Source organism: Ursus arctos, unplaced genomic scaffold (genome assembly GCF_023065955.2).
Source record: "Ursus arctos isolate Adak ecotype North America unplaced genomic scaffold, UrsArc2.0 scaffold_1, whole genome shotgun sequence".
NCBI classification, from domain to species: Eukaryota; Metazoa; Chordata; class Mammalia; order Carnivora; family Ursidae; genus Ursus; species Ursus arctos.
In genome coordinates, this window is record NW_026622763.1 from 15,905,529 (window position 1) to 15,930,828 (window position 25,300).

General features: G+C 37.6%; 1 pseudogene; it reads right to left on the minus strand.

Moving 5' to 3' along the window:
- Nucleotides 1-1,549: 1,549 nt before the first annotated feature.
- LOC113263363 (nucleophosmin-like) lies at nt 1,550-2,593 on the minus strand (annotated as a pseudogene).
- Between the last annotated feature and the right edge of the window lie 22,707 nt (nt 2,594-25,300).

The window sequence follows — 25,300 nt, forward strand, 5'->3', positions numbered from 1 at the left end:
CCAAATTTGGAACACTTCCAACTCCAGGACTTTATCATACATAGGTAATTATCCACATATGAAAACAACGTGTGTGTCTGCATATGTAATAGTGTGTGCATAGACATAAATATATGTATAAATACATATAAAACATACATACACACATGTATACACGCACATACAAATGTTCATTGTTGCATTGTTCACAAAAGCCAAAAGTGAGAGAAGACTGATTCGGTCTTCTTTGACTCATCCATACCATGGAAGACTATATATAAGTAAGAGATGAAGTGGATCTCTCTGCATGCAATAGAAAGACACACATGGCATATTTGTTCGTTTGAAACACATTCTGCAGAACGGGATGCACAGTATGATCTGATTTATGTTCTTTTTTTTTTTTTTTTTTTAATTTGACAGAGATAGAGACAGCCAGCGAGAGAGGGAACACAAGCAGGGGGAGTGGGAGAGGAAGAAGCAGGCTCATAGCGGAGGAGCCTGATGTGGGGCTTGATCCTGGAACGCCGGGATCACGCCCTGAGCTGAAGGCAGGCACTTAACCGCTGTGCCACCCAGGCGCCCCTGATTTATGTTCTAATTAATATTTACATGTGTTCCCCTAGATGTACAGCTATTTTAAACTTCAGTATGGATAGGAATTTCTTCTTTAAGAAAGGACACAATATTGCTTTTTAAAGTGAGTTAGCTAGCTACATAAATAGATTAAAAAGTGTTTCTTAACCTAGTCCGCAAAATATAGTCTGAATGGACTACCATTATCAAAAGATTACGATATACTAATACACATTACACATCTACACATATATTGCACAGTTCAGAAGGTATCTCTAGGGGCTTTAGTACCTTAAGTCAGATTGTGAGAACACCAGTTTTTGTTGTGCTAAGTCGCTGACCACAGTAGTGAACTGGATGTTTGGGCAGGATGTGTATGGACACAGTGAAAAAAAAAAAATTATTGAATAAAATTTGGATGGCTTCTATATTTTTTCTTTCTTCCTAACCTACTTTATTTCTCTTTCCCTCTGTCTCCCTTCCAATATTTATTGCACACTTACTATAAAAGTCAAAGCATATGAAATAATTGACCTGTTTTTGATGTATAACAAAATCCATTCCCTATGATTCGATCTCATAAATTTTAATCTCCATTATACTCCTATATGGTGAACATTATTACCCCATTTCTCTCTCCCTTTCTTTCTCTTTCTCTTTCTCTCTCCCTCTCTCTCTCTCTCACACACACACACACACACACTGTTGAGCAAGTTACTTAAACTACTTAAAAATAACTTATTTTTACTTTATTAAAATACTGAGTTTATTTCACAAGTATATTTTTGTCTCCCTACCATTTCCATTTCTTTGACCACCACTGCTATTATGACATTCCACATATATCTAAAACCAAGCAAAGGTACATTTCCATCTTTAAAAACTAAACAGACATTTTGGACAACACATTTTTGGCAATGGGACCTGGAAAATATTTATCAGACATGGCAGGGAAAGTTCACATTCTGCATTATAAAAAAAGTACAGCCATATATCAACTGTTAAAGAAATGAAATAAGACGGAAAATTTTAACAAACTATCTAAAATACTTCCTTTAAGAGACTGTCTTCACTGCCAGCGTTCTTGAATAGCCTCCCAGGTCAGAAACCCACAACCAACTCTTCACATAATTGATAAACTTGGCTTCCAAGTTAGGAAGACAGGCACCTTTTTTCTATGTTTGTTTGCATTTTTGCTTTTATGTCTTCTACAGAACTAGGTTTTTTCAGTGTCTTAGGAATTTTTTGCTGTTTATTGAAGGATTCTTCACCTTTTGATCTTGGTGTTAATAAGATCTGGTTTGATTTTTGTGCATTTTTGGCTGGAGTATTATACTTACATTTATTATTTTTTTAAGATTGTATTTTTATTTATTTGATAGAAAGAGCACATACAAGCAGGGGTGGAGTGGGGGAGGAGCAGAGGGAGAGGGAGAAGCAGGGGGACCTGAGATCATAACCCGAGCCGAAGGCAGATGCTTAACCATCTGACTGAGCCATCCTGGTGCCCCCACACTTAATTTATTTATTGAAGCTTTTCCTTTGCTTCCTCACCCTCAAAACCATCATCATCATTATCTTTATCATCATGGTCTTTATCAGCTGCAAGTTTTATTTTGTTGGTGGAAACCTGCTACCACTTCCAGGAGCAGATCACTTTTCCTGATATACTTAGGGGCTTCACATGACTTTGTATTTCATCTAGAGCCACTAAGCACTGTCCATGAATTCGCACAGACCCTGAACCACACTTAACCACAAGACCACAGGTGGTGTTATTTCAAAGTCCCGAGGGAAACCACCAGCTGTACGGACATTTTCGAAGCTGCCAGTAGGATGTAACTGGACTGCCTTCCTAATTCAGTGCCTCTGTTTCAACAATGTACAATTCAGCCCTTGCACAAACCCCTAACCTGATTATTTTTAAAGAAAATGGGTGTCCATTGTCATCTTTATCCACTTGAAAGCGATAATTTTTGCTGGCTTTTAGTTCAAAACAGTTCTTGGGGCTGGAAGTCCAAGACCGAGGTGCCAGCATGGCCGAGTGAGGGCCCTCCCCCAGGGTGCAGACTTTTCTTTGTATCCTCACATGATGGAAGAAGCTTCCCCCTCCAAGAAGGTACATTTCTTGTATAAGAATATACAACCAGCCAGTGCTAGAGCTTACATTAGAATGGGAAGCCTGATTGACACCAAATTACAAATATTTTATCTTATTTAATGCTGTGTGTTTACTTCATGAGTAGTTTTTATTTCTTTGTATTATTGTAGATTATCACTATTTTTAAGAAATCGATCGCTCATTCTTTGTTCATTCATCATTTATTGAAAGCTTTCTAGTGGTATGCTAGTAAGTGTTTAATAATCTGTTCTCTGGGGAAAAACCCTCTCCCTGCCTAATTCTATGTTATAAATACTCCCACCATGCCTGATAACAAACTACCATGGCAACGCCAGCCTGTACAATTCCTGAAAAATCTAACAATCAGCTCTCACGCACCAGCATGAGTGAGACCCAGCTCACATGGATCGTTTTCCATACACCAGTATGTTCCATCGACCACTTTGCTTGGCATTATGGAAAAAATAAAAATAAAGTGATTTCTGCCTCTGGATAATCCAGGCTCTAGTAAAAGAAAATGATAATCAACAACACAAATGATAACTTCTGGAAAAATAGAACATTTAAAAGTCTATCATCCTCTTGACTTTCTCATCTTTTAGATAACTATTTATAATACTGTTCCCAGTTGAAAGATATTTTAATCCCTCTCAAAACCATAATATAGGTAATTAAAATTTGCCTAGAGTTTAGCCAGAAAAAAGCCCTGTAAATCAAGTCTATTTCAAAGCCCTTCATTCATTTCATTTCCAGTGAACAAAAATTCCTTAATGTTATTTCACCTTGTATAGACTCCCTAATGTGACTTTTACTAGCTCTATAATGAATTAGAACAGAAGTAAATAATAGTAACTACCCATGTTACATGTGATAATTACTATAATCACACCATCATCATTCTCTGTATTGATGTATTTTTCCTACAACACATCAAGAAAATTATTTACTTCTAAGGTGATGAATGACTTGCAACAACAATTCAGACAGGTATTATGATGACAAGTAATAGGATAAACACAATTTTCCCTTGAAATAGAAATATCACGTGTTCTGTATGTTGGCATGTGTGGATTTTGTGCTTAAAGTCACTCTTTAAATTTTGCAGAAATTAAATGGGATGTTTAGGGCAAGCCTAATGACACTGACAAAGGGAGATGTTTTAAACATAGTTTCTCCCTGAAATACTCTATGTTCTTCATAATTTTAAAAAATGGCCCTTTTTATGTGACAAAGCCTGTTCCATGTGACAAAAATGTTGATGGCTTAAAGACATCCTAAATGACAAATTACTAAATAATCTTAAATGTCATTTTTCAAAAAGACTTTCTTTTCTTTTTTTTCTTTTCTTTCTTTCTTTTTTTCTTTCTTTCGAGAGTACATGAGGTAGGGAGGGGGCAAAGGGAGAAAGAGAATCAGCAGACTCCATGCAAAGCAGAGAGAATGATGCAGGGTTCCATCCCAGGACCCTGAGATCATGCCCTGAGCCAAAACCAAGGCTCAGCCATACAACCGACTGAGCCATCCAAGTGCCCCTAAATATGTCATTTTAAGTACTTGAACTAAATTGTTCTCTTGTATAGGTAGTAAGCAGAAGAAGGAAAGGATTTTATTAAACTCTTTCATGTGAAAATTGCTATTCGCTATTATAGTGCCAACAACTCAACACTGAATCTGACACTCTGTAATATGAGAGAGACAAAGTTTCTGCAGAAAGATACAACTCATTTATTGATATAAAACCATCTTCCCATCCACAAGACCAAAGGCCCCTTTAAGAGCAACATATTTATTATCAGGCTGCTAGAAATATATATGTACGCCAATTACTATAGGCTGAACAACTGGTCTGAAACACGTGTATCACTGGTTTTTAAAAATTACACAAATTCTGCCTGCCTATACACTTATTTAAAAGTAGTACAGTAATCAGAATAGTTTTTAATACTGTTTTTGTCTCAAGTAGAGTTACTAAGAATCCAACTGTCCCAGCGGAATCTACAAAATTTTCAGTATTATAAATTAATCTGAATTTTTAAAATGGCAATCATTTAGGTGATTAGTAGGACAGTTATGACCAGAAAACGAATGAAATCTTGATGTTTTTTCAACAAACATGCCTTAAACTATTTATTCTGTTTTAAATCACACTAAGTGGATGTTTAAATTTAAGGAATAAGACTTGACCTTGTCCTAGACAGAACCTTATACAACACAGAAAAATAAACAAGTATTTATAAGAGAACATGATGATGATTCATTATATGTAGCTACAAGTTGAGATAAAAACATGGGGGAGAGGGGTGCCTGGGTGGCTCAGTCATTAAGCGTCTGCCTTTGGCTCAGGGCGTGATCCCAGCGTTCCGGGATCGAGTCCCACATCAGGCTCCTCCACTGGGAGCCTGCTTCTTCCTCTCCCACTCCCCCTGCTTGTGTTCCCCCTCTCACTGGCTGTCTGTCAAATAAATAAATAAAATCTTAAAAAAAAAAAAAAACATGGGGGAGAGAGTAGGTACTGAAAGGCATAACTTTTGAAACTTGAAACAGTAATATTTCTATCAGAGAAGAGTAGAATGGTCATTCAATACAGAAACAAGAGGTCAACCAATATTCTCCCTGCTATTAAGTGCTCTGGTTTTCAGTTTTGGGGCACAGATTTATAACTGAGCATTTCTGTGATAGATCATATTCTTTCAATCTTCTTTTTATGTAACTTCATGTGGGCTGAATTTTTGTATTTTTTTTTTTTTTAGAGATTTTATTGGTTTGTTTGAGAGAGAGAGAGAGCATGAGCAGGGAGGAGGGGCAGAGGGAGAGGGAGAAGCAGACTCTTTGCTGAGCAGGGAACCCCATGAGGGGCTCGATTCCAGGACCCTGGGATCATGACCTAAGCTGAAGGCAGATGCTTAACCGACTGAGCCACCTAGGTACCCTGAATTTTTTGTATAATTTACTCAATAGTATTAAAACAAGAAGCTTCTATTCTAGTGACCTGTTATTTACTTTCACACATACGGGGGGGAAAAAAAAAGCTATGCTCCGTAGCAAAATACATTAGCTCTGCCCATACCAACAAATGGTGGTGGGAATCGTGACCAAGTATCACATTTTGCTAAGTTTGGGTTTAATTTTGAAGTATTTAACTCATGTTTTTATCCCTATGATATCCAGCAACTACAAAAGCATTAAGGATATTTTAAGAACATAAATGAAGAGCATAATTATTATAGAAATGAAGGTTGAGATAATTAAATTAGAAAGTAGTGAAATTGACAAATATTTTATGTATGTATCAGATAAATCATTTGTGAGTGGCAGTAACTCAGAAGGTCTGGTGGTGACTCATGCATAGGCTAACCATATGTCCTAGTTTGGGACAGGCCCAATTTACATGTGTTGCCTTAATGTCTTTCTGATTTGGCATTTGTTCCAGAATTTTCATTTTTAAGCAATGCTATTTTTTAAATAGTTGAATTCAAATGATCTGGTATAGGTTTAGGAGTTCTCTACTTCATACTGTAGGTTTTTGCTGTGATCTCTCTTAGCACATGAGGGATTTAGGTTCACAGAACAGAGTTTTCGCTTTCACTGGCAGTTAAATTTAAAGACAAACATCAATACCTTTCTTCTTTTCCCAGCACTTTTCAAATGCAATGTAACTTTAACTTAACTCTTTAAGGCATAGTTGCTAGGCTCTTGCTGATAAAATGAAGCACTCTCAGAAATGCTTCAAATCTCTTGCGGAGTGGGTGCTGTCCCCTGAAGACCCACTTCGTGCACCATCTACTTTCACCAAGGTCATAACCAGTCCCCAGTTCTCAGGAAGTTCAAACCACCAAGATATCAGTCAGCAAGGCCATGGAAAACGTGGGAAATACTGGAAGAGCATATGTAAAATTTGAGTGGGAAACAGAAGCCAAGAAGTCCTGCCTTAGCAAGTGAGAGTATTCTGATGTCTGTTGCCATAATGGTTGTTTCCTCGTTTTGTGGTATAAAATTATAACTTATTTTTATTCTTAACCATTTTAGGAGCAACAAATGAAAAAAGTACATATTTAATGAAAATTTAATGATTAGATTTCTGCTTTTAAAGAAAGTTGATAATGTCGCTTTCACAAAACGTCATTATTCACTCTCCACCATAGGACTTGTAGCAATATCACTGATCATATTAAAACTGGAGAACTCAAGTATATTTAAAAACCACTTCCATGGCCTTCAAATGTTGTAGTTAATTTAAGATGACTATACTGGAAAATAAGGATTTAATACATGTAGCCAGAAAAGACATATTTAGATAACATTCTATGCAACATGACTTTTTATTTAGATCAAATTACTATTCTTCTAAATTAATCTTGCTCCCTTTTAATTCCAACTTCTCATGTGCAAGAATAAAATATGAAGTGATAGCTGTTAATTTATTGACTTGAATAACAAAAGAACTCTGGAAATAGTTAAATGCGTCTAGTCTTATATCAATGTTGTTAGACTCATCAAACAGAAAGTTAATTCCTGTAGTGGTTCCATTTTTTTTTTTTCTGTCAATTCATGGAATCAAAGTAGAGCTTTAAAAAATGCATTATGTTTGTATTAGGGTTATCTAGAGAAACAGAACCAAAAAGAATGAATATATATATATTCATATATATATTCATCCATCCATCTATCTATCTACAGAGAGAGATTTTAAGAAACTCATTCACAATTAGGACTTCAGCATATGTAAAAAAAAAAAAAAGTACATTCTCAGTTAAAAATATTATGGTCTATAAAGATAGTCAAGTGAAGATGTCAACAATCTCAAATTTATTAACCACAAAATGCAACTTTGAAAATTACATATTTTTGATTTCATATTTTTATGAAAAATAATTTAAAGTCCATATCACAAATGAACATGTATTCTTCAGAAATATACTAGCAATGTAGTATGAAATGGATACAAATAAGAATTTGATTAAAGTATGAAAATGTGTACTAAGAATAATTAAATTATGAATGCTATTTTTTTTTACCATCCAGATAATCAAATAGGATTATTTTTGCTTTAATAAAATGCATATGCTACTTTTATTTTTTGAAAGAATTTTATTTCTGAAAATAGTTTTTGAATATAATTATCATATAGGTCTACAAAACAATAAACCCACTGTATTGGTCAATAAATATTAAAAATTATGGAATTTAATTATTTTAATACCCTTTTTACTTTTACAAATGACCCTATTTGGTTGGTGAAGGATATAGCCATATACAACATGAAGAACTCTACTTCTACACTAAAAATCATTAGTGCCAGACTATGCTAAATGACAAAATAAATTTTAAAAAAAGAAAAATGTCCAAGTTTTACCTCCAGGATTATTAGTTATATACAATGTCTTACTAGCATGCTGATAATTCAGGAAAAGTTTGGAAATTAATTTCAGAATAATAAGCACAAGGACTGAATTGTTGCTTGCACTCTTGCTAACCATAAATATATTTTAATTGGTATTCTTAATAATAGTTCTTAATTTTTATGAAAAGATGTCATCTGTCAGGCACTTGAAGTGCTTGATCTATATTTACTCTAGTAACCCCGTAAAGTATATACTACCTTTTTTATACAAAGACGGATTTATTTTAGAGAGAGGGAGAGTGCGGGCTTGGGAGAGAGAGAGCAGGGGAGGAGCAGAGGGAGAGACAGGGAATCTCAAGCCGAGTCCCTGCTGAGCAGGGAGCCCTAGCCAGGGCTCCATGTCTGGACCCTAAGATCATAACCTGAGCCAAAATCAAGAGTCTGATGCTTAACCCACTGAGCTACCCAGGCGTCCAAATAGGCTTTTATCCACTTTTAGAGATAAAGAAAATAAGAGGCTTGGCAGCAATTCCAAGGAAACAAGCATGGGAACTTGTGATGCAGCCCAGATGTGCGTTCTTCTTAGTGTTCCTCGGAAATAACGCACCAGAGTGGTAAGCACTGAATGTGGAGTGTCTTTTGCCAAAGATAAACTTACCAAGGTTAGAAGGACACAAGATGGCAAACACTATGTAAACCCTTAAGTAGGAGAAAACTGTGCATAGCTTTAAAACATCATGGGACCAGCCGACTTAACCTGCTCTTTATCACTTTGAAAGAACTTTAAACTTAACATGTCTTTTGAGAACCAGCTGTGTTTCTGAGTGCAAGTGTCTCTATGATACACTGTTCAGTTTTCAGGTATGATTTCATGTGGGATGGAAGGGATTTTGAAGGGGTTTTTCCTCTGTTGCCTAGACTCATCTGAGCTGAAGGCTAACAAAATTTCTATGTGGGGAGAAGCAAGCTCATGACCAACATTCTATGTTAGATTGCAAAATTCCCACTGGACCACCTCCCATTGGGCCTAAAGTAATGTTTCATTCCCTCAAATCTCAAGAAGTCACTGACTACAGGACACAACAGATAATCAGTGTATACTTACTGAATATTTTTAAAACTTACATTACTTGATAAGAATTCTTGCCCAAGTTTTAGCATGTAGAACATTCTCTGGCAAAGCCATCGGAATGTTTCAGATTTGTACTTACCCCTCATCTACAAGGCGCTCCTGATTAAACTTAGATTGCATTCTTATTAGCACTCATACAATTTAGTCCTTTGTAAAAATGTACGTTTCTATTTGCGCTCGTCTTTTCTGAAGTCTTATCTCCTCTCTAGCAGCATTTACTCAATATCCCCTGAGCACTCTTTGAGCAACAATAGTACACAGAATGGGATTTGCCAAGCATGAATATTCCATAAGGATAGCAAGGATTCTGTAGTTCACTGACTCTATTGTCTTTGAAGGCAAATTTCAACATTAACACTGAGTTCCGTTCTTCCTTTGCAGAGCTAAGCAACAGTAGTAACCACATACTTTGATGGTAATTTATATTCAGTGAAGAATTATTATTCATATAGGCTCAAAGTTGCCTTACTCATTTGCATTTGTTCCTTCCCTAGACTCTCAAAGCATGTTGGAAGAAGAACCCTATCCTTTAGGTTATATCAACTAGAAAGATGTCAACAAGATAAAGAGAAAATTAATTCATGGACGACTTTAATTTAAAAATAAGACAATGACTATGGTTTGGACTGAGATGTAATTGAACATAAGGATCAGATTTTATTTGCCTGTTTATCCCAGTATATAACACAGTGCCTGGTATGTAACATTTGTTTGATAAATAAACATTTGTTGAAAGGAGAAAACATCAGTGGTCAAACTGTGCCCATTGGGCCAAATCTGGCCATCCCTTATTTTGCACAGTCCCTGAACACACTCTTCCTCATGTACTTACGTAGTGTCTATGGCTACTCTCACGCTACAAAGGCTTCCTGGCCTGCAAAGCTAAAACAAATTACTATCTGGCTCTTTACCAAAAAAAAAAAAAATGTTTCCTAATGCATGAATAGGAGAATGCCTGAAAAATGAAAAAAAAAAAATCACTAGTCATCTTTTCCATGAGCATAATTTTATGCAGTTATAATGAAAGCATATAGGGACACCTGGGTGGTTCCGTCGGTTAAGCGTCTGCCTTCAACCTCAGGTTATGATCCTAGGGTCCAGGATCAAGCCCCACATTCGGCTCCCTGCTCAGCAGAGACCCTGCTTTTCCCTCTCCCTCTGCCGCTCCCCCTGCTTGTGCTCTCCCTCTCTGTCAAATAAATAAATAAAATCTTTAAAAACAAACAAACAACAATGAGGGCACATACAAAGTTCCTTATTTTCCGTTTTATTTACTCTATCATATACCTATTTTCCACGATGAGCCCCAGTTAGTATTCTGTCGTATAGATATGCTGTATAACCATCCATCCCTGACCCCAGTTTTCATGGTTGGGGGAAAACGGGACTCATACACATAAACTGCAAGGTACTTCTATCTCTGGCCCCCTCTGGTTCCATCTCCCTTCCACAGCGGTACAATGTGGCTTTAAAAGTTAAAAACACACTCACTTATTTAATTCTAACATATCGGAGGGCAGTAGAGCAACCAGATTCTAAATTCTCCTCTTACAGTCAAAACTGAAAGACTCTGGGTCTTTGATGAACACCCATCATACAGCTCCTACTAATAGGTGTAGAGCTTCATGTTTTCATATTCAAAAATAAATAAATAAATAAATAAACAAATAAATAAATAAATAAAATAAACAGTTGCCCACCTCTGCTAAAAGGAGATGATGTCCCATTTTCTTCCCTGGTATTCTTTTTTCAAGGAGGCCAAATTATGTCAACTTCAGAAATAAAGTATAAAAGAAAAATCACAATGTATTTGGCCTTTCCTGCTTTTTACACTTGGAATCTGCTCACTGGAATGTTTATATAAACAGAACATTAATTTTATACTCAAGTATTCATCCATACACTTGTAAAAAAACAAAAGCTAAATGCCTAACATGTGTCTACCGTTAGGCTATGCATTGGAGAGAAAAACACAAGCGGGATAGATATAATACAGATGAAGTGCTTGGTGATGAGTTAGACTCTAAATCCTGAAGATAAGTCCCATCAGCTAGTATTATATTTAAACGAAAGCTCAGTATCATACAGGCCTACAAAAGCTGTGTTTTAGTTTAAATGTAATACTGGTTCTGACCTGATCAACTGTATATTATGAGCTTCAGTTATACTCAAGCTTAGTGATATGTTGAGTTTTGGACGGACAGCCAGAACCACGATTTACTATTCTCATTGGGCTGCTAAAGCAAAAATAACTTCCTTCGACTCCATGACTGTCCCCAAGTCTAAAAATATATTACTGAATGAATAGAATGCAATAACTGATGTGAGTGAGGGCAGCTAGACCCCATCGCTTCTCCAAAGGACTAGTCTGTTCAAGTCCATTGGAACAAGTACAAGTCCTTGGGATCACAAAGCTTGTATTTCTAGGAATTGCAGTACGCTAAGAATGCCAGTGCCCCTGGTATCCATACAGATTCCAAACTAATTCCCCTAATCGGGTGATAGGAAAAATTTTCTGTTAGGCTGTCTTACACAAGGTTAGTCCTGCAATTCCAAAAGACAGCTGTTTTCTTTCTTTGACAGATGTGAAGAAGCCATGGGTCACTTCTACCTTTGCTCAGAAGCAAGGAAGTGGCAACAGACACAGCACTTTGCATCTGGGGAAGAGTCTTGTGTTATATAACTCTTGTAGCAATTGTGGGCAGCATCACGAGAAAAAAAAATAATGAAGAAGAAAAAGCATACAGTTAAGAATAAGCTCATATCCCTTTTGGCTGAGATCATGCATGAGTGAGAGGGAAGGACAGGGATGTAGAGAGGGCACCCCTGGATCAGGCTGTTAGGCGGAGGCTCCTGAAAGACAGACCCACTGTCCTATCTCAAACAGTGTGACATCCACCTTCTTAACTTTGTTCCGGTTTCTCTGGTCAGTGGAGCCCACTCATAAGGCTATGTCCAACAGGGCAAAGCACGCAGCAACATGCAAACACATTACTCAGCATACATTTTCTCTTGTTATGAAATTTGCACTTATGAATTTATGGGAAGCCTATGCTATGTCAGGGAAGTCAAGACCCCCTCTGTAGCATCCATAGCATCCTCTGTCTGCCCTATGCGACTATTCCTCTTCACCCCCCTGACTGTGGCTGGGACTACAAATGCTTCCAATAGGGGCGCCTGGGCAGCTCAGTCATTAAGCGTCTGCCTTCGGCTCAGGGCATGATCCCGGTGTTCTGGGATCGAGCCCCACATCAGGCTCCTCCGCTGGGAGCCTGCTTCTTCCTCTCCACTCCCCTTGCTTGTGTTCCCTCTCTCGCTGGCTGTCTCTCTCTCTCTGTCAAATAAATAAATAAATAAATTAATTAATTAATTAATTAAAAAAAGCTTCCAATAAGATAACCATTCCCTACTCAGTTATACCCTTGAGTCTCTCAAAGCTGTTATGACCCTCCTGCTAGCTCTACATTTACCCACATGCTTCTTCAGTGACAGGGAAGAAAAGGAGTTCAGAATTTCACTTCCATGTACTGCCTGAGTTCCACAGACCAGCTCTGAAAGAGCCAGCTGCGGGTGCAAAAAATATAATCAAAATTCGATTTAACGTGCTCTGGGTTGGCCAACCACAACAAGAATCTCAAACGTGGTACCCTAAGTTTTAAAATAATCAAACTGCAAGATTCAACTGTAGAATTTTATCTAATTGCTCCCTGGGATGTTTGCAGATGATACACACTTAATGCCTCTTCCCCCAGATTGCCTCTCTTACCTCTCTTTAAACTCTCATTAATAATAACAACTATGATTTATCAACTGCTTATTATGTTAAGGATCCTATTCTAAGGGCTTTATATGTATTAACTCAGTCCGCAGAGGAAGACCCTCTCATCATTCCCATTCTACCTTTTACGGCATGCAGTCTGCAGAGAGATTAAGTAAACTGCTCAAGGTCACACAGCTAGTAAGTAGCAGGGCTGTGTAAGTCCAGGTAGTGTGGTTCTGGAGAGCCCAAGCTTTTAATGATTAAGCTCCTTTGTTAACCCCCGGGCTCATTATGCAGCAGGAATCTTCATTACTGTGTCATTATTTCATTGAGGAAGCGATGCTTTCATGGTGTTGCTGGAACACACGTAGCAAAACTCTTACCACTGTCCACATTTTCATAAAGTACCACGACACTATTGAGCATCCAAATGCCAAGGAGTCCATAGTGAGTTATAAATGCCCTGCATCTCTCTTGTACTTTGATTGTATCAAAGATTGATTTGCACTACATTTGGGCAGTAGAATAAAATATATACATAAAAGAAATAGGGAGCCCTGAGTTATGTAGCTAATGAATGTGGGTGAAGTAAGATGTGAGAAGATAACTAAAGATGGAGAAATGCTATGTGTTGACTTGTATTGTCTGAATCCTTCCAGGGATACTGCCTCTCTTCGGTCTTACCATACAAATTATGTGATAATCACCCCCCCCCATACAACTACATTGTTAAATTCAGTTTATTTTTCATTGATGTTTTCATGACATTAACACATATGCCCCAATTTGTGGAGTAATTGTCATATATATTATGTACATGTATTACCGTATCTCAAGCAAAATCAAATTTGCTATGGGAAACTCCCATTTACCTTGTTTCTGCCTCCATTTACCTTGAGACTGTCGGTAATATATCACTCAATATAGCATCTGATCTAAAGAGAAAGCAAAAACAAGCAGCCCCGTGTTCTTTCCAGGGTCCCTAGTAGTTAATCATATTCTGATGCAAATCTACTGGCGAATTTTTAAATGCCAAGTCAAGCATGACTGGACATCAAAGATTATAAACCTTTGAGGGAAATCCATATTAACATGGAAGAGTGGAAGCCATTCATATTATTTTAGCATTCTAGAACACTCATCTGACTTAAAGAATTTTTTTTTTCTTTGAAAGGAAAGATGAATGGGCATATATCACTTTGGGCAGAACTCTCCAGAAACTATAATCTACAAGTACTGCATTTATCTGAAACTCTGTATTTTATTTTAAAGGTCGCGGCTGTATAATTCTGACTTTAGCAAGCAGAAATATTTTTCAAAAATGTAGCCTAATTTTATTGTTCATCTTTAAATATTCATTTCATATTTGATGGGCTAGAAATTTGAAATTCAAATGACCGCTTTTCCTTTTGTTCTTAGCAAAATCATCTAAGAGTAAGAGTGCAGTTCATTTATAACAAAACACAAAATAAACTTCATAATTCAACAAGAGCTAATTAAAATTATTTGAAAGCCCGTGCTTATAGGTGAATAAACTGTAAATTCTAGTTGCATAACTCAGATGCTCTTGGAGTGACGTTAGGGAAATTATTTGCCTAAGTCATTGAATCAGAAAGCTGAAAAGGGACCTCCTACAAAACCCTCATGTTACTGATGAGGTCTGGAAAGTTTCCTCAGCAAGTACAAGGGCACTTTCCAAAAAGTCACAGAGTTAGGAATCTAATCAAGGTCTACTGCCTCCAAGTCCTTTGCACTTTCTAAGAAACACTTGGCTAAGCCGTACTAGATACTGAGTAAATCTTTCTAGACCTCATGTCCAAGATCTAGCCAGGGTACCTTGTCTCAAACCCAAGATCAGGGTTGCAGGTGACAGTGGGTCATTGATTTTTAGTAAAACACAGTATTCACAGGAATCTCCCTTTCCAGAAGATCTAAGCAGGGGTCAGTGAGAAAGCCTAATTATTCTAAAAAACAAACAAACAAAAAAACAGCAACATGATTTTTCTCCAGATGACACATGTAGGTGTTAATATGAAGCACATTCAATATGAAATCTCTTAACATAAATGTAGATTTATTGAAGATGGTGGTCAGGCTGGAAATGTGATATAACCTATTCATGGTCCTTCTTTTTCTTCACTCGTGTATCAGTTCCCTAGAGCTGCTGGAACAAAGCACTACAGACTGAGTGACCTAAAAGAGAAATTTACTCTCGCACAATTCTAGAAATCTGAAGCCAAGGTGTTGGTAGGGTCATGTTTTCCCTGAAGGCTCTGAGGGGGAATCTGTTCCATGCTGCTTTCCCAGCCACCCCTGGTGGTCGCTGGCAGTCCTTGGTGTTACTAGCCTTACCGCAGCACCACTTCGACTTTTCTGTTTGCACAGGGACTCCTTCCCTGTGTATACGTGTGTTTACGTGGCTCTAAGTTTTCCTCTCCTTATAAGGATACCAGCCATTGGATTTAGGGCCCACCCTAATCCAGTGGAATCTCATTTTTGCTTAATTGTATCTGAAAAGTTCCTGTTTCCAAATAAAGTGGCATGTATAGAACTGGAGATTAGGACTTCAACACACCCTTTCTGGGGACCGAATTTAACCCACCAGAGCTCCCAAGTTATTATTTTTATTTTTATAAAGGGAGCACTGCTACAGGAGACAGTGGATGGATTCTTGGATGACTGCTTTCTGAGTCAATCATGTTTGGCCAACTCATAAAAAACAAAAATAGAATGTCTGGCTTTGATGCCAAACCCTATTTGGTACGGGAATTTTTTAAAACTCAGCAATGAGGCACCATCCCTAATGTATCAGACCATTCATGACCAGTACAGAGATAAGATAATAGTTCCAGGTATGTGGGTCTTTCCATCACCCTTATTACTATTCATTGGAACATTCACTTCTGATTTTTGTTTTGTTTTGTTTTAAATATTTACTTACTAGAGAATTTTAAACTAGCCATAGTCTCTTTTTTTCATCTATTTATCTGAAAGGGACACTGACACCCTCCTGCTACACAGGTTCCCTGGGCAGAGGCATTCCAACATGTCTGACACAAATCTGTGCTCATATTCTAGAAGATTTAATAATTTCACTTAACAGCAGGTACCAACACAAGGTGTACATGCCACAAGCTATGGGTTACATCTGGAGAGTGATGCTTAATTCATCTTCTTATTCCTGTTATAGAAGTCTGCTTATCTTCTTCATTTTTGTGAGTGATTTGCCAGTGATTTTGTGAGTGATATATATATATATATATATATATATATATATATATATATATATATAATATGAATATGATAGATTGAAATTTCTTTAAGGTAAGAAACTTGATCCATCTTGATAAACTTTATAGCAATTAGTATAATGTCTTGCACATAACAGAGGTTTAACTAATATTTACAGAATAAAAAATATATGAGTTTTTAAGCCCAAACTGATTACACATGAACCAAATTGTGCTTGAATTTCATAAAACACCAACAAGCTGCACAAGTTTTTCACAATGCTAGTACATGTGATCAAGGCATTGCTTAAGGAGTTGGTTTCACATATCACGCACAAAGAAATTCTATCAAATTTAGTAACATGTTATTTGGCAAAAATAATATGTTGAATAATAATTATACCTTGCTTTCTCACAACGGGTTATTCTTAAACTATGTATAAAGGACACAATTATTTTGTTTATGATTTTAAATTATAGAGAAAAAAACATTGAAAATAATGTGTATATAGATCTGACAAGCTGATTTATTGACTAAGTGTATAAAACTCCAATAATAGCAACTAATAACTAATATGGCAATAGCACAAGTTATCAAATTAAATTATGACTAGTTAGGAAAAGGTGCACTGGAAAGTTTCCATTTAAAACATATTTGGGGGAAATGCCTATTTCTTGACAAAGTTTAAAACTGACAAAAATCCTTTTAAAAATATTATGAGCATGGGAATATGAATATAATTGTGTATATTACAAATTTTCTGATAAAATTTTTATTATATCTTTGGATCTTAACAGGTATAAGTCTGGGCCTATGAAGAATTACCAGGAAATTGAAACTACACGTTAATCTTCCAGGTCGCAGGCCTGGTACTAGCTCCACGGGCTCTTCAGACCCCTGACAGGTCCAGGTTTACAATCTTCCCATAGGTACAGTTCTGTTTCCCCAGCTTTTCCACAAAGAGTTTGAAGCAAAAATGATGTTTATATACTTGCTTCTATCTTTGTGGGTTTTTGTTGTTGTTGTTGTTTGTTTTTGTTTTTGTTTGGTTTGGTTTGCTTTAGTTTTCATTTTCTCTTAACTTGGTTTGACCACTGAGGCTGAATGACTCTTTGTCCTTAACTCTTTAATATATTTACCTTTGGAGGGTGTCATTCTGTTCTCAAAGTACAGATGGAGTTAAGCTATCATGAGACAGTCTGTGTGCCTTTCTTCTCTATTATAATTATCTACATTCTCCTCTACTCATTACAACCATTCTTCTCCATACAGTCTCCCACACACATGTCCACACACACTATATAATTTTAAGCAGAAATGTTCTCTTACTTGCTACATATCCTTATCATCAAGCACAACACCACATAACAGGTGTTCCATTACATTTCGGTTCCTTTCTCCCTTTGTAGGCTATGGGAACAATAGATTGCAGGTATTTACTACAAGATGGTTCACTTTCATGGTTATCAGTGATAAGCAATTTATGTGAACATTATTTTTCCTTTCTCTTCTCTCTTTTATCCTCTTTCTTTTCTTCTATAAATAACTCTTCCCCTGCTCTAAAAATATATGACCCCCTTTCTTTCTTTCCTTTTACTGATCTTCTTCCATAAGTTCTTAGACAAATTCATTACCTATCTATATTTTAACAAAAGATAGATCCCAATAGTCAGGAAGAAAACGAGGATTTCTAAGACCCCAGACCAAATCTTAGGGTTATCAGATGATTAATTTTCGACCATTTCAACTAATTTGAATACTGAGAATGTTTGCTAAAAATTACTCATTTTTAGAATTTTAGAATTTCAAAGATATAGGTATCACTATATATAACACTGAATCACAATATATCTAATTATTCCTTCAAAGGAAGTATGCTCCCTATATCAACATACATTTATGAAGTGCACGTAAGCATAATATTATGTCTTTAAACTTAGGAATCGGGACTGTAGAATTTGACGGGAAGCCCTATGTTTCCGACCACCAAATTTTAACAAGATTCTCTTCTTAACAGAATTATGTCCCGCTCGCAAGCAGAGTCAGAAATAATGGAATTGCTCATTAAAAATAATGAGATGTCTTTGTAATGAGTCCTAATCTATAGCTTCTGTCTGTGAAACATCTTCTTTTCAATGAAAAAAATAATTAGATCCCATGGAGGTCTCACCTTAGGATATACAAGGTAACCTCAAAACCACACTTAATTATGTCAACTGCATACTTAAAGAACAATCTTACCAAAAAGCAGATGGACTTAGGGAAAGAAGCTACTTTTGATAATGAAATGGACCTGGAGGAGAAACACAGAAAACAACCAAGAGGACACTGTCACTGTTTGGCTTCCATGAGCCATCATACACTTTTTTCCTAAAGAATTGACTCCGACAGAAAATGGAGCACTAGTCAGTGAAGGGTTAATCTCATTTCTCAACCCATCAGACACTTGCACTCTTCCAACTTCTAAACGCACTTTTCTTGCTTTAACTGCCTCTTTCATGCTGTGAAAATGGAACATAATTTTTTACTGAAGCCATACAGAAGTTCAGCAGGCAATTTCTTTAAACACCACCAGTTTTTTCAAGGGCTAGTGCAGTATAACAGTAACTAACTTTCCTATTATTTCCAACCGTCCTGGTTGCCTACACCATCCAACACCTTGTTCTTTGTTTGAACCCTCCAATTCAATGTCATTAATGGCAAGTATTATCACTTTGTTAATAATAACAATCACAATAATAGCTACTATGGAAGGGCTGATTAGGTCCCAGTCATGGTATGCACTTACCACGCACTGTCTTGTTCAGTCTTTACAAAAACCCTATGAGGTAGGTATTATTATTCCTGTTTCATGTATGAAGCACTAGGGGTTCAAGAATATTAATCACTTATCTAAGCTCTAACACCAAGTGACTACAGGATGGCTCACAGAGTGGGGAAGTTGGGAAAAAAAAGGAACTGAAATTAACATTAATTTCTGAATTCCACATCCATTCCTTAGAAAATAGGACCCCTACGAATATCTCCTCCCCTTAATTTAAGATGTTTTAGCTTATGAACCTGTTCAAGGTCTCGCCCAATCACCGCAGTCCATATGCTCCTCCCTCTGTCTGTCTTGGCCAGGTAGGGCCTCCATAACCCAGTTCTTGCTGCTGTATCAGCCAAATATTTTTCAAGAGAAAAATTCATCCTCTTACGTGAAATATCCTGATTTTTAAATAACGGTTAAATTTTTCAATAGCACATGTATGGGTCAGACCTGGCCCAGAGATTGTCAATTTATATGGTCTGCTTTAAATTCTGCTACCACACTTGAGGACTGCAGGATTTCTGATCCGTCCTCTCTATAGTTTGGGCTCCTGCCTCCCACAGACTGTTTTCATCGCTTCACAGAATTTATCTCTGCTCTTTGTTCCTCTCTCCATTTTTAAGTGATTTCAAATCCTTCTCAGTGGCAGGTAGGTTCTCCTTCTTTCCAAACGTTAGCCCTGAATATTCAAGACAATAAAAGGAGCCAAATATTATATAATTGGGCGAGTCATTTAACCGCATGTAGTTCATCTGTAATCTAGTTAGGCTGCTTACCCACCTGGGGACCCAAGGAGGCACAGGGACATTTAGAATCTTTTATCAAACGCCGTTTATCTGTATGTAGAAAAGTGGTAAGTCTTTGTTGGAATGACAGTTGGGATGGTAAGGGCAGGGAAAAATCGGTCAGATGAGAATCGTTAGTTATTTTTTTATCAATTCCTTAAAAATATTTGAGAGATGAACACTGATTGTTCCACGGCGAGACTGAACACCAGTGAGAAGAGGTACAATGTTGCCACTAACAACATCAACCAGACATAGGAAATAGACTTGGAAGTCTGTGGATTCCCCCAGGAGACTTAGTATCTTTCTAGCTGACTATTTTATGAGAGAAAAAGTAACAGTATTCACTACACAGAGAAGCTGGTGTACAGGCATTCCCACAGAGAATGTCCTTTTAAATCTTAAGCATTTTATTTAGTCCACAGAGGTCTGAAGACTTTGGCTACAACCCTACATGCACACCCAAAACTCCCCACTGACCCAACCACAGAGAATCCCCTTGGCTTCAGGCCCTACCGGGCTGTATTTGGCTTTAAGGTTAGGATAGAAGTAAAAAAAGGCTCTGTCTTATTGAAGCATTGTTGACAATCTGTTATCAGCAGGAGTCCCCTTTGGAGGATACAACAGGTGCATGGAAACAACATTTAAACAAAATGACCTTTTGGAGGGCCAGTGAACTTGTTTTCCTTTTTTCCCTTTTTCTCTCAGGTTCACAGCCCGGCTATTAGTAAGTGTATTAGTTTTTGTAACAGATTACCACAAATTGGGCAACTTAAAAAACAACAGGAATGTATTCTGTCACAATTTTGGAGGGCAGAAGCCCTAAATCAAGGTGTCCAAAGGGCCAGCTTCCTCCTGAGGCTCTGGGGAGATTCTGTTCTTTGCGTCTTCCAGCCTCTGGTGGTGCCAGGTGTTCCCTGGCTTACGACTCTATCACTCCAGTCTCTGCCCCATCTTCATATGGCCTTCTCCTCTATGTCTTCTCTTCTGTCTCTTATAAGGGCACTTGGCATTGGATTTAGGACACAGTACATAATCTAGGATGATCTCATCTCAAAGGTCCGTGAATAAGGTACATCTGCAAAGACCCTTTTTCCAAATAAGGTCGTATTCACAGGCTCCAAAATGTGGAAATATCTTTTGGGAGGTCATCACTCAAACCATCACATGTACAGAATGCATAGACACACAGACACACACAGAGACAGACACACACATGCACGCGCGCGCACGCGCGCACACACACACACACACACACACACACACACCCTAATGACAGGAAAGAGGGAAAACAGCCACCGGCAGCAGCCTCGGCTCTGGATCGGTGACACGGAGGTTCCCTCCTTGTACTCTGTATTCACAAGATTTCTGAGTACAATGGATTTAGGCTGAATCTGGAGACTGTAATTCCCCTCTTCACCCTAAATATCTGTGAGAAAGTGGGTCCTGCTTAAGAATCTCGAAAGAATTAAACTTCTTTCAAATGCTTACTTTGGAAAAATGGATCAGGGAAGAGTATATTTGGGGAAAATGCGCTTGGCATTTATAGAACATAAAATCCGACAGGCATCATCAATTAGACATCCACTACGGCACACCTTCAGATAGGTGTTTTGCAAATAAAAGTCAACCCAACTAAGAAAGCTGAAATATGTGCAGGGCACATGGTTTAAATGATTAGACGAATCTAATGCACCTGCTACTTAGACAATCTCTGCTCATCAACTTGGTCCCCAAACACATTCTATGGGACTAATTTAATGCCAGCTACTGGGAATAAAGCAAAATCCTATTTTTTTGCAATGGAAATTACCCTCTTGACTAAGGCAACTAAGAAGATGGAGAAAGCCCACGGGCTTTAACAAAATCTCTCTGGGACTCTCTTACGATGTGTCTCTGGAAGCTGCACTTGCCTATTTACTCACATACCTGCCTACTCAATGAGGTAGAAATTAAATCCTTAGTCTGGGCCAGTCTTGGCAAAATTGGATGCTTTCTCCAAAAATTCACTTAAAATCTTAAACCAATGGCTTTCAAGTAGTTTCCCACGCAGGGACATCTGCCAGCACTCCCCCTTCCTTCCTACTTTGGAATTCCGAAAGCATTATTGGATGTGTGTCCTCTAGTCTTGTTTCGCTTTCCCAGTCTCATCTCTCCACCTGTCTTTAGCATCCCCTGCTTTCCCCCACCATATTTGTTCACAGATGCCCAAATTCTTCCCTAATAAGTACACTTCATGGGTTGTAATCACCTACAAGCTTGCAGACCAGCAGCGACACCATCCCAGCTTTACTCTCTGCATCTTAACCGTAAGCACATTAAAGTGTGAATGCATTCTCTAATTCACACTTGCTTGCTAAGTTATGACATTTTCTTTGGTCTGGACTCCTAGCAAGCATGTTTTCTTGCTCAAAACTCTACTTCTTCATCCGCTATTTGTGTAGAGCAATGGATTTTAACCCTAGCTGCCCATTAAAATCACCTGAAGAGTTGTGGTTATTGATTTTTTTATTGTTATCAAAAAAGCTCCACCCTTCAGAGATCTTAATTTAATTTTCTGGGATGGAGCTCACACACAGTCTTTCTTTTGTTGTTGTTGTTGTTGTTGTTTGTTTGTTTTTTTGGTTTTTTTTTTTAACGTTCCGGAGGAAATTCTAATATACAGCCACATTTGAAAGCACTGTCATCACAGGACAGTGATTTAGTGTGGTTCCTGAGTTAGCGGCATCAGCATCCCCCAAACTTGCTGGAAATGCACATTCTTTGCCGGCATCCCAGGTTTCTGAACCAAAAATTCTGGAGGTGGGCCCAGCAAGCTGTGTTTTCACAAGTCCTCCGAGTGACTGTGATGAGGTTTGAAGTTTGAGAAACACTGCCATCAAGCATCTCTTGCCACTTGTTCAAAGTTCTATGGAAGGCACAGAAATGAGTGAAGTCTGGTCTTTGCCATGGAACAAGAAAAATTTACCTGGAGGAAACACCTTGACTAGAGACAGATGCAAACAAGACACATACTTTCCAAGCCCTGTAATTCTAGTCAGAATGTGACTAAATACAAGCAAAGTGGATGTGAATAGAAAACAAAACAAAACAAAACAAAAACAAAAACCAAGAAAACAAAAACAAAAACAAACCAAACTATTACTCCCAAGTGGAAGGATTTCTGTGGAAAGAGGAAATTTCTGCAAGTGACACAGCATAAACAATAGGAGGGAAAAGGGCATTTAGGCAACTAGGTTGATTTATGAGGAGATAGACCAAAAAAATAAACAGGTGGTAGTCAGGGTAGGAAGGAGCTTAAATGTCACTCTAAGTCATTAAGGTGTTTCTAAAAATATACCAGAAAAAATATCTAATGTATGAGTTGCAGTAGGCTTAATAAAGGGAAGGAAGATAACAGAGAAATTTTCAGGCATTGAAAAGAGCGTGTACAAAGGCCCTGAGACAGGAAAAGCCATGGTATCTTCAATAGAATTTCAAATCAGAGATCATGAACTCACTTAAAATGCAAGGTCTTAGTGCTCATCTGGGAAGCTGATTTTGCAGAGGACAGATTGATAGGAATTGTGACCTTGAAACTGAAATTTAATTCTAAGAGACTCCATTCCTGATTATAGGTAATAGAATTCTCCCTACTAGGAAGGCCTCCTTTATTCCTTATTTATCTTTCTAATTTCTTTATTTTAATGTAAACTAAGGGGATGCTCTGAATAACTAAAAAGTTGAAAGTAGGGAAATTTTATGATACAACACAACCCTGAAGATTGCCATGGTAATGAAGTGTTGAAAAACAAATTTAATGGTGGTCGCGTGGCATTCTTCACTTGTAACTATAGCTTCCTTCTTGGAGGACGACCAAGTAGTATCACATCCTGAGCTGATTCCCAATGCCATGAAAAGAAAATAAACTGTAGTGGGCACTTGACTTTTTGATGCGTCACAGCCATCTTTGCCATTTTAAGTAACAGAACTCCAAATTCTGCTTACGCTACAGTCCTGACAGCACACCCTATCTACTAAAACCCTCTTTCTGGATCTTAGATTATGTGATCTTAGATGGTACTTCAAGGTTAGAGCGTGGAACTCAGGTCTGGCAATCAGAATGCCACACCTCCTTGCTCACAGCAACTTATTCTGAATGGCCCGAAAACACTAGATGGTGGAACAGGATGAGCTTATTCTAATTTTTTTTTTGAAAGTTTTTTTTTTTTTTTTAAATATATTTTTTGGACAGAGAGAGACACAGCGAGAGAGGAAACACCAGCAGGGGGAGAGAGAGAGGGAAAAGCAGGCTTCCCGCTGAGCAGGGAGCCCAATGAGGGGCTGGATCCCAGGACCCTGGGATCATGACCTGAGCTGAAGGCAGACACTTAACGACTGAGCCACCCAGGTGCCCCTAATCTTTTTTTTTTTCCTGAAAAAGAAAAATAACTTGGCCAAGACCACTTCTTAAAAAAGTAGTTCAAAGAGGAAGAACTTGTCCTTCCACGCATATAACATGTAGCACTTAAACAGCATGGTATTGGTAAGCAACAGTCAAATAGATCAATGGACTAGCAAAGAGAATTCAGAAACAGAATCAGAAATGTGGAATTTATACGTGTAAGAATATTACTGAAAAATCAGTAAGGAAAACAAAACTAGTTTTAGAAAAATGAAGGATTTCATAATGTTGGAAAATTTGGCTATTTGGGAAAATTAGAGTAAGAACCCTACTATATAGCAGTCCAAAATTAAATTATCGATAGTCTAAAGTATTCAATGGAAAATCTTATAAAATAGTTTCTTTTAAATTATTGCTACGTATTATAATCACCTGGCGATCTTAAAAAAAAAAAATCCTCGATCCATTACATTACCAATTAAGTAACTATCTGTGAGGGTGGAACCCAAGCATCAGTATTTTTAAAGCTTCCCTGGGTTCCACGTGTAGCAAAGTTTGAGAACCACTACCGGTTAATAAAGAAATGTGCTCTTGATCTTTCTAGCAGTCAAAGGAAAGAATAAAAAAAAGGTAGAAGGGTACCTGGCTGGCTCACTCAGTAGAGAATGTGACTCTTAATCTCAGGGTTGTAAGTTCAAGCCCCGTATAGAAGTCAACTTAAAAATAAAATCTAAAAACAAAAAACAAAAACAAAAAGCCAAATGTTCAGGAGGTTTACCAGTTTTCCTGGTGTTGAAAATAGGGAGAAATGTCATCACTTAAAAGCCTCACAAATTAATAGTGCATTCTATAAACCTATTAAATTGACGGTGGCATTATAAAACTAATGTCTTTGCTAGTTGTGCTTTTCCGCCCTTAAAACTACTTAGAAGGATCCTAGTTGATTGGCCATAGAGTGGTCAGGACCAGGATCGTAGGGAACTCAGCAAATGTATCTTCTATAAACAGTTTGAGTTGTTATCTATTCGGATAATCAGTGGCTTCACCATCATCAAAACTAGTTAATTTCATGTTGTGTATACGTACTGCTCTAGTGACCATATCATTTAGCACGGGGTATGGCTGACACCAGAGCCTTAATGCAGAGGTTCTGGACTTGAAACGTCTAGACCATTTCTCCT